The following is a 10,344-nucleotide window of genomic DNA, read 5'->3' on the forward strand; positions in this document are numbered from 1 at the left end:
TATGGCTCAGCTGTGGCTTCTCTCTTTTCTCTGCCCCACCTCCTTCCACCAGGCTGCCCTGAACATGCTCACCCGGTGCCAAGGCCTGGCCTTTAAAGAAGAAGGCATCCTGTGTACTGCTATTCACCCTGGCTGGGTTCAGACAGATATGGGCACTCTTTCAACTGGTGGGGTAAGTCTGCTTCCTGCCTGCACCTCCTTCAGTTGGGGCCAAGCTTGAGATAGAAAATAGGTACCCTTAGTCAGTTTTTGTGGGGAGGATACTGTAGGGTAAGGAAGTTGGGGAGGCAGTTCCTCGGAAGACAAGTACAGGGAGTCAGTTAGCATAGGCCTGATCTCCCTGAGTTAGAAGAGAAAAGTAAATCCAAGTTGTGTTAAGATCTTAATGGATATTTCTACTAAGTTTGTTTTAATTGGAACTATTTCTTCCTCCTTGCCCCTTCCTTCCAATGCTATCCATACAGGCTATGACCCTGTCAGGTCCCAGAAGGTGTTAATTCACTGGGTTCCTACCTGACTGGCAACCCTTCCACTCTCCCTCAGCTTCTGGGAACTTAGCCCCTTCTTTCTGAGTCAATTATTTCCTGCTACATCCTTGCTGTATCCAGGTGCTATTCTAGTAAGTTCACTCTCCTCCTGGCCCCTCTTAACCTGCTGTGTGTTCTGCAGGCTACTTTGAAGAAAGAAGAATCAGTACAAGGCATGTTGAAGATTTTTTCTACACTTTCGGAGGAGAATTCAGGGGGTTTCTACAGTTGGGAAGGAAAGGCATTGCCTTGGTGAAGTTACAGCCCATTTGGAGGCTGTGATAGAGGTATAATTTCAAGTATTCTTCATGCCTTTCTGTCAGCAGCCCACGATTGACCGCCCCATCTTGGTCGACCACTTCCCTGAGCTCTGAATACCAATATACTTATTTAACCGCTTCCTTAAGCTGTTCTCATTCTTCCTAGTTGTAACCAGGGGTAGTGATGATGGACTAGACTTAAGAAAGTGATGATGGAGATATTAAAAATTTAGATCACAGGGGCGGCCAGGTGGCTCAGCGAGTAAGAGCACCGTCTCCAGTGTTGGGATGACCTGGATCAAATCTGGGCTCAGATACTCAGCACCACACCCCAAAATAATAACTGGCCGTGTAACCTTGAGCAAGTTACTTAACCCCAATTGCTTAAAAAAAAAAATTTAGATCACACTTGAGAGTGTGCCATGTGTACATTTTACCTCTGGAAAGCCTTTTGTTAAACATTTGTTGGAGCCCAAAGCTATGAAGAGAAACTAACTTTGATACCTTGAGGGAAGGGATGGTTAATCATTGTCATTTCTGACTCTTTTCCTGTGTTTTTGGTAAGGTTCCTATGACTTCTGACTATCAGGGTCCCATAACCTCTGGCATAGGTATAGGGTCATAGATCTATAGCTAGAAGAACTACAGTCAATCAATAAACATTTATTAAATGCCTATTATGTGCCAAGTACTCTGCTAAGTGCTGGGAATGCAAAAAGAATCAAAAGACAGTCCCTGCCCTCAAGGAGTTTACAATCTACTGAGTTCAGAAGCCATTTAGTTCAAAATCCTCATTTTGTATGTAACACTCCCTTAGGATACCTCCTCTGGCCTATTTCCTTCAATTTATACTTGCACCATTGGGTTTGGTGCCCAGAAGGATAAATACTCTCAGGTTTTAGGCATGGGATTACTCCTCTAATACTGGAGTCTGTCTATGTAGGACTCACTGGGCTATAGTCTGTCACCTCTAGCTACAGGATCAATTGCAATCCTCAACTATGTTACTGCTGTGCTCTTTCAGATATAGCTGAGATACTTATCTTAAAATAGGCAGAAGCCTTTCCAATTTTGGTTCCTCAGGGCCTAGACCTCAAAGTTTTCCATAGCCTAGGTAGGACATGGGAGAACACAGTTCATGCCTTTCCTTTTGACCATTCTTCCTGGGGGTCATCTCAAAGAAAGACCTCGCTTTAACTTGTGATGACCATCTACTTTATCTATAGTTAGACAATCACCCCTTACCCAATAGGCAACAAATAGATCTGGGGTTCAGTTTCCTGGATTTTTTTCCTCTTTAAGTGTCTCTACGGTCCCATATATCTTCTACCCTTTGTAACTAAAATTCGAAAAAGCCTTCTACTATAGTTACCTTCACTTTCTCTCCTCTTACTCTCTTCTTAACCCTTTATAATCTGACTTCTGACCTTATCATTCTGCCAAAACTGCTATTTTCTTTCTTTTTTGAGTGGGGGAAAGCAGGGCAATTGGGGTTAAGTGACTTGCCCACGGTTACATGGCTAGTAAGTGTTAAGTGTCTGAGGTTGGATTTGAACTTGGGTCTTCCTAAATCCAGAGCCTGTACTCTATTTACTGTGCTACCTAGCCCCCCCCCCCCCAAACTGCTATTTTCTAAAGTTACTAATGATCTTTTAGTTGCCAAATCCAATGGTCTTTTCTCAATCCTCCTTCTTGACCTCTCTACAGCCTTTGACATTGTTGACCACTCCCTGCTCCTTGATAATTTCTTCTTTCTAGGTTTTCAGGACACTACTCTCTCCTCTTTTTATCTGACCAGTATCCTTTGCTGATTCTTCATCTGGATTGTAACCTCTAACAATAGTTTTCCCTAAGATTCTGTCCCAGGTCCCCTTCTCTTTTCCCTCTGTGCTTCCTGTTCTTATCAGTTCCCATAGATTTATTTACCATTTTACTCTGATAATTCTCAAATCTACCTATTCTGCCACAGACTAGCTGCTGACTTCCAATCTTGCATCTCCAACTGCCTTTTGGACATAGCATGTACAAAGCAGAACTTGTTATCTTTCCCCCAAACCCATCCTACCTTCTACCTTCCTTATTACTATAGAGGGAAACACCATTCTCCTAGTCCCTTGAACTCACAAACTAGGAGTCATCCTGGATTCCTCACTCTCTCTCACCTCATCCCCCCTATCCAATTTGTTAACAATTTCATCACTACAACATTTCTTAAATACAGGACTCCCACCCCGTCTTTCCTCTGACACAGGCACTGCTCTAGCATAGGTCTTCACTTCACACCTGGACTATTGTTACAACAATAGTAGCAGCTGCTCCTGGCAGTCTACCTGCTTCAAGCCTCTCACCACTCCAGTCCATCTTCATTCATCCACAAAGTGATTTCCCTAAATCGCAGGTTTGATCCTGTCACGCCTCTCCCTATACTATCAACTCCAGTTGCTTACTATTGCTTCCAGGATGAAATACAAAATGCTCCATTTGGCATTTGAAGTCCTTTGTAACCTAGCACCCTTCTATCTTTCCAGTCTTCTTATACTGTACTCCCCAACACATACTCTTTGATTTAATAACACTGGCCTCTTAGATGTTCCATGAACAAGACACCACATCTCTTGGCTCCTGGCATGCTCTCTGGCTGTTCCCCAAGCCCAGAAGGCTCTGCTTCCTTTACTCTCACTACTGACCATGCTGGCTTTTCTTTAAGTTCCAACCAAAACCCCACTTTTTACAGGATGCCTTCTCCAATTCCTCTTAATTCCGGTGCTTTTCCTCTGTTAACTATTTGCTTTTTATCCTGCATATAGCTTGCTTTGTATATGTTTGTTTACATGTTGTCTTCCACATTCGACTGTAAGCTCCTTGGCTCTTTTTGTATCCCCAGCATTTAGCACAGTGCGTGGCACATAGACTAGGTGCTTGATAAGTGTTTATTGATTGATCTCCTGCTGGTCTCTGCAAAGATTGGATGGGAAAAAGGTGGCAGTCCAGCTGGTTTCCTAAACTTTTCACATTTATATAAATATATGACTATTCAAATCCTCATATCCTTAACAAGTTGTAGAAGGATTTACTCCAACCTTAAAGTACCTTGCCCTAGTCTAGATGTAAAAGGGATCTGAGCAGGGTGTAGACTTAAATTTTATATTCACCTAGTGTGTACATGAAGCCAGACAGTACCATTCTCTACATAAGGAAATGACATTGAGAATATTTATTTACTCAGTGCAGACTGGTTTATAAAGATGGTTTTGGGGATAACTGGGAGGAAAGATTTTAAAATGATTTAAGTTGGACTCCATTCACCATTTTACAAAATTCCAAGGTGGGAGAATTAACTTGTAACTAAAGCCAACCATAGTGCCCAAAACCTAGACCCAGCATCAACGTTAGATACTGGATTCTCACATTTATCTAGCACTCTATGAAGAACAAAGTGCTTTTCTCAAAGGGTTGTCCATTTGAAGTAGACATTTTATAAATAAGTAAGCAAATGCAGAGACTTTCAAAAACTTTCCAGAGGAGACACTGTAAATCAAACTTATTTCTGTATCACTGATAAACATACAGGGCTAGGTTCAAACAATACAACAAAGTTCTTCTCATAATTCACAAAACTGCATAATAAAATGTTAGCTACAGATTAAACTACTTAGATGGCTCATAATAGACTAGTTTTGAAAAGGGAGATTCATGTATCATGAAGGTAACTAAGAAAACTTAAAAGTGAACCATGCAAAAGAATACAATCATTATTACCTATGTTAACTAACATTTAAGTTTCTTGTATCCCAGTAACCTATTCCCAAAGTCCATTTAAGCAGTACCCTTTGAATCCTAGATGTCTCAAATAGTTATCTGGTCCCTACATATCCTTTCTTTCACAATAGGTTTTATTCTTAGGACAGTTCTAAAAGGGAACTTGGCTTCTCTGGTTCAGATCTAGAAGTTCCCAGATAATTCTGACTTAGTAAATTTAGTACAATCACTTAAATTTGGTTCTCCATTTTTGAAACTTCGGAGAATTTCAGTTTGTATATCATCTGCTACTTCTGTCCTTACCTAAATCCTGTACCTGGTATAAGAATCTTTTAAAATGTGAGGGTCCAGCCATAAAATGAGTTCATCTGACTTTTTAAAGTTGTCAGACAGATACTTTAATAAAGGAAAAATGATTTCACTTACTTTTACTATATCCTATACATTTTTGGTGTAAAAATCAAAATCTGAGATCTTATTACCAAAATATGCTTTAAGCTTGAATTTCCATGATAGATAAGTTTTGGAAGCCAATCATATATATATATGAATGTAATTGTTAGAAGATCAGTCTAATCCTGTTGCTTTCCTCAAAATCTGTTATCCTATTTAATTAAACATTTATCACATTACATCTTTGTCTTATGATTTGGTCTAATCCTTTTCTCCTTAGGAGGATGTTATCTGTATATTATTATTATTTGGTCATGAATGTAAGTTAAAATTGCAAGCTATTCATTCTTGTATCCTATTATAGTGACTCAGAGATGTTCCAGTTTCCATCTATTATTTAATAAATTTAGTATTGTACTTACAGAACTTCTTGATTATAGAAATCTGCTGTAAAAGGAAAAAAAAGGACAATGTCATATATCATAACAGAAGGAAAAAACTTCCTTAGCTCTTTTTGATTCTAGGTGTGATTCATATCTGACAGTCAATCATATAGTCACTAGATGTTAAAAGCAGGGCTCAGGATTAATCACATGAGGAATTTCCTTTTTCAGAAAGGAAATAGCACAATTGGGAAATAGAGTCAGGAAGATCCTACCTAGGGTGTGTCCAAGGCTGTCCTTAAAACTCTTCCCAGGCACAGACACGCACCTTTAGCACACATTATTCTACTATTGGCTTCATGACAAATCAGATAACTATCCCTGTAATCAAAGCTCTAAACAATAGTAAATCACAGTCCCAAAAAGTCTTGAATAGCAAATTCCAATAATCGGAATTTTAGGTGAGTTCAGCTCTCAAGGATCACATGCAGCCCACTACACGTGGGCTGCCTCATGAGAAGGCATGAATAATAAATGTGGGCCAGGTGGAAAATGCAAGCAAGTTGCGAGCAAATTCATTTATTTATCTAAGGGTCAGGAATTATATAGGCAAAGTGTACATTGTTTTATGGCCACTCCTATGGGACATTTCTCAATACCGTAACTGAGTATGTGACTTCTAGAATGGTGGTCAAAGTTCAGGAGGATGGGTAATTTGAATTCCATAGGTAAACACAAACAAAAGCAAGATCCACATCTTAATCAAGGAATGCACAAGGAATCAGATGGTGAGCCAACAATCATGAGAAGATTGAGCCCAGAGAGAAAGAACAGACCATGAGCAAAACTCTGGCCTGGATTTTCTTTAAAAAAGAAAAACTCTCTCAGCACTGGCCCTCGACAATCACATATCCTAGATAATAAGTATTTAATTTCACATTGGTAACAGTAAGAAACTGATCACAGGAAACATACTATGGCTCTCAGAATCCCTTTAAACAATGGGAACATCTCCTTTAACCCAACAATATACTTCTAGAACTGTATCCCAAAGAGATCATAAAAATGGGAAAAACACATATAAAAATATTCACAGCAGTTCTTTTTGTGGTGATCAAGAACTGGAAATTGAGGGGATGCCCATCAATTGTGGAATGGCTGAACAAGTTGTGGTATATGAATGTAATAGAATATTATTGTGCTATCAAAATTGATGAACAGGCAAACTTCAGAGAATCCTGGAAAGACTTACATGAACTGATGTGAATGAAGTGAGCAGAACCAGGACAACATTGTTCACAGAAACAGCCACAGTATGACTGATTTTGATAGACTTAGCCCTTCTCAGAAATGCAAGGACCTAAAACAATTCCAAAGGACTCATGATGGTAAATGCCATCCATATCCAGAGAAAGAACTATGGAGTTGGAATGCAGAGCAAAACATACTATTTTCTTTTTGTTTTGTTTTTTCTTTCTCATGATCTCTCCCATTCATTATAATCCTTTTATGCAACATGACTAATGTGAAAATGTGTTTAATAGGAATGTATGTGTAGAACCATATCATACTGCATGACATCTAGGGGAGAGAGTGGGGAGGGAGGGAGAGAAAATTAAAAACTTAAATAAATAAATATAAACTAAAATACTAAAAATAAATAAATTAATAAATTTCAAAAAACCAATGGGAACATCTTAAAGTAAGTCTTAAGAAGTTTACATAAATTTCTGCATATGTTCTAATTACAGATTAAAAATAATATTTGATTTCCCTTTAAGATATTACAAAAGAGCTCATAAGTTACTACTCTTCACCAAAATAGCTGTCTGTACTGGAATCTCATTCCTTAAAACAAGAAGTTCCTAATTTTAACATCACAGTTTGATGTATTTATGTCCTTGTTTCACAACCTTGTTTATCCTCTAATTACCGTGTTTCCCCAATAATAAGACACTGTCTTATTAATTTTTTTGGACAGAAAAACACCAGAGGGCTTATTTTCAGGGGAGGGCTTATTTTAATGAACATTGACAGAAATTTTAATAAACAGGTAAATGTGAACAAAAAAATGTACCTTTATTTGATAAGCAAATCACTGGGGAAGAACAGGATGATGCGCTCACTGCTGCAGCTCTGATTGGATGCAGCTCGGAGCGCTGCGTGCGTTTCACCCGGGGGCAGGGGATCACCTTCACTACAGTAGCAATCTCAATAGGGCTTATTTTCGGGGGAGGGCTTATTTTAGAGGAATCTTACACAGTAAGGGGAGAGCTTATTTTTTGGGATAGGTCTTATTATCGGGGAAACACGGTATACTCAACTCTAGAAGAATGAGATATTTCAGGAATTGAATCTTACATGTATGATAAGTTCAAATGCTAGTTTAACTCTTGCTTAGGTCATGTAATGACTATTAATTCAGACCAAAAAAGCAAGATTCTGCTGCTTTACAACTCATTACATTAATTTAGCAACAAATTATCTTGCAAATGAAAGTTTTGTAGGCCTTCTAAAAATCACACAAGAGATTAAAAAAAATTCTTCTAGAAATATTTTTCCTTCTTTAAAAACAGTTGAAAATTTATCCTGATGTTAAGAGGAATAATCACAAAATTTTTATAAAGAAAATTACTTGTAAACTTTTAAAATGATAGCTTCTCTTTTCCACCTTAAAGCAAAAATAAACCTTTAAAATTGGAATTCATTAAAACTAAGTTGGTGTACAATGTCCTTAAGCAACACAAATTCTCAAAGCATTATAACAAACTAAATTCCTAGTTATTACAGTATTTGTATATATCACAAAGTTCCTTAGTCAAAAAGGGTAACGGAGAGGAGATTCAGTTTTTATAAGCCAAGAAGAACACACCCAGCTAAATTAGCCTTATCACAATAACAATTATTACCAGACCTTTAAAATTTACTCAGTATAGTTTCTTTCCTTTATCTTTAAATATATCATTAGAAATTAGGAAAATTATTACATTCCATAATCTCACATAGATAGTGAATGTTTTAGTCCATAAATGTCCAAATTAGCATATATAAATATATATACTTAGGTGAAGCCAGTTTGAAAATCACACCTCTAGTAGACCAGTAGATGGCAGAGTAGAAAGATGACCTCCCTGCTGCTCCAGCTTCCACCTTCCCCAATCCATGTAAAAAGAGGACTCTGAACAAACTTTGGAGCTGCAGTACCCACAAAATGACACAGAGAAGCTAACCTCCTGCTGAGGACAGCCCGGCAGGCTGGCGGAATCCGCCAGTGCAGCGCTCTGGGAGCTGAGCCCAGGCCCATATGAGCCGGAGGTTTTAGCCCCAGGGCTGGTCTGACCAACAGCCCTGGAGGGAATCCAGATCAGCAGTAGCTGTGGCTGTTTCCAGAATTATCAACACATAGATGTGAAGGACAAAGTGAGAGGTCAGTGCAGTCTGGACTTTGGGACCCCATAAGTGGGAGTGCATGGCTTTTGCCCCCGGGGCAAGAAGCCACTGAGATGCCAGCACAGCCAGCCAGTGCCACATGACAGCTTTAGCTCCTGGCCTGCAGAGTGTAGGGGGACCAAACAGCAGTCTGAGGGGTAATCACTCTTGCTTTAACCTTCTTGGATCTGGATTGCAGTCTAGGGTGGAGGTCCTGGGGTGTGTGTCCAGCTTGCCAGAACATGTGGAGACCTCAGAGAGGGCACCCATCTAATGCCCTGGCAGCTGAGAAAACCCCAGCATTTGGGACGAAAGCTCCCCTGTCTGGTGGCAGAGTCCTACTGTGGCAAAAAGCCCAGGGGTCAAGTGACTGAGGGGCAATGTGACCAGGCAAAGGAAACAAAGCAGACAGAAGATTCTAACGTTAGACTCCTATTTTGGGGACAAAAAGGAGCAAAGCATGGAACAGGAGGAAGACAGTGAAGTCAGAACTCCTGCACCAAAAGCTTCAAAGGAAAATATGAGCTGGTTACAGGCCATAGAGGACCTTAAGAAGCAGATAAGAGAAGTGGAGGAAAAACTTGGAAGAGAAATGAGAACGATGCAAGAAAATTATGAAATGAGAGTCAACAGCCTCACTGAGGAAAATAACACCTTAAAAAACAGACTAACTCAAATGGAAAAAGAGGCTCAAAAAGGCAATGAGGAGAAGAATGCCTTTAAAAGCCAAATTTGCCAGATGGAAAAAGAATCTCAAAAGCTCAATGAGGAGAATCTTTGCTTCAGAATTAGACTGGAGAAAATGGAAGCTAATGACTTTATGAGAAATCAAGATGCTGTTAAACAATCCAAACAAATGAAAGAATAGAAGGCAATGTGAAATATCTCATTGGAAAAACCACTGACCTGGAAAATAGATCCAGGAGAGAGAATTTAAAAATTATTGGACTACCTGAAGGCCATGACCAAAGTAAGAACCTAGAAATCATCCTCCAGGAAGTTCTCAAAGAAAACTGCGCTGATGTTTTAGAACAAGAGGGCAAAATAGACATTGAAAGAATCCACCGATCACCTCCTGAAAAAGACACCTAAAAAGAAAACTCCTAGGAATATTATAACCAGTTCCAGAATTCCCAGATTAAGGAGAGAATATTACAAGCAGCCAGGAAGAAACAATTTGAATATTGTGGCAACACAATCAGGATAACCCAGGACCTGGCAGCTTCTACACTGAGGAATTGAAGGGCTTGGAATATGATATTACAGAGGGCAAAGGAGCTGGGATTAAAAGCAAGAATCACCTACCCAGCAAAATTGAGTATCATGTTTCAGGGGAAAATATGGTCATTCAGTGGAATAGAAAATTTGACATTCAGATACAAGAAGCAAGAGAAGCATGAGAAGGTAAACAGGGAAAAGAAATCATAAGGAACTTATCCAAGTTGAACTAGTAACATTCCTACATGGAAAAACAATAATTGTAACTGATGAAATTTTTGTCAGTATGAAAATAGTTGAAGGGAATAGAAATACATACATATGTGTGTGTGTCTATATATGAGGGTATGTGAGCATATGAATACATATGTGAAT

General features: G+C 39.1%; 1 pseudogene; it reads left to right on the forward strand.

Moving 5' to 3' along the window:
- LOC138159418 (C-signal-like) overlaps positions 1-5,376 on the forward strand; it is a 15,356-nt pseudogene extending 9,980 nt beyond the window's left edge.
- Positions 5,377-10,344: the final 4,968 nt, after the last annotated feature.

The sequence above is a fragment of the Petaurus breviceps genome, unplaced genomic scaffold (assembly GCF_028583685.1).
Source record: "Petaurus breviceps papuanus isolate PSGF00001 unplaced genomic scaffold, PetGlider_PUasm1.0 176, whole genome shotgun sequence".
Lineage (NCBI taxonomy): Eukaryota > Metazoa > Chordata > Mammalia > Diprotodontia > Petauridae > Petaurus > Petaurus breviceps.